The following is a 960-nucleotide window of genomic DNA, read 5'->3' on the forward strand; positions in this document are numbered from 1 at the left end:
TCCGGGCCTACAGTCACAGGAGGCCTGTGCTGCTGGTGTGGAAACTCAAGTCCTGAAAGCGGCATGAATTTGGAGAGAAACTGTTATAACTGATGTCAGACACAGGCAGCTCCCTGATCCCCCAGACCTTCTGTCTGTGACCCTTGATGTCTGCCATGGTGCCGGCTCACCGTGGGCCCCAAGGAAGTGGTCACTGAGTAAATCAACAAGTGAGGATATTAGTTAAGATAGTGGTGCAGCTGCCTTAATAGAGACCAAATAACAGTAGCTTAAATGCCACTGAGATTTATTTCTCTTGCATATAAGGGTCCAAACTGGCAGAAGGTCCAGGAGTAGGGGGCTCTGATCCACAGGCAACCCAGGCACCTTCTGTCTTGTTACCCCAAGATTGTTGTATCACAACCACGACTGTGGATGGGCAAAGAGTGTTCATCCCCCACCTCCACATTCCAGCTCATGGGAAAGAGAAAAGAGGAGGCAGAGGGCAAGCGTTTTCCTTTTAAAAATACGATGGGGAAGCTGCACACATTACTTCTGCTCCCACCCCAGGGGCCAGAGCTTAGTCACATGGCCATTCCTCGCTAGGAGGGACCCCAGGGTATGTAGTCCCACTATGAGGATATCGTCTCCTCCCATAGTTTGTACCACCTCTGTGGTGTTTTCCAACACTGACAACCCATTCTCTGATTCTCCTGATACCAACAGGGGGTTCCACCATTCAGTTCAATCCTGACGCTAACTGTCTGAAGTTAGCACAGGCCCCGCAGCCTACGGGCTCCGTCCCACCAGACCACCCTCCACTTCAGACACCATCGCAAGGCCCAGGCCTCCTGTACTTCTGACCAAGTGGCTATAAATCAGGGATTCCCACAACCCTCTCCTCAGGTTCGATAATTTGCTGGAACAGCTCAGAGAACTCAGGAACACCCTTTGTTTACATTTACACACTGCTTTATTATC

Source organism: Equus quagga, chromosome 11 (genome assembly GCF_021613505.1).
Source record: "Equus quagga isolate Etosha38 chromosome 11, UCLA_HA_Equagga_1.0, whole genome shotgun sequence".
Lineage (NCBI taxonomy): Eukaryota > Metazoa > Chordata > Mammalia > Perissodactyla > Equidae > Equus > Equus quagga.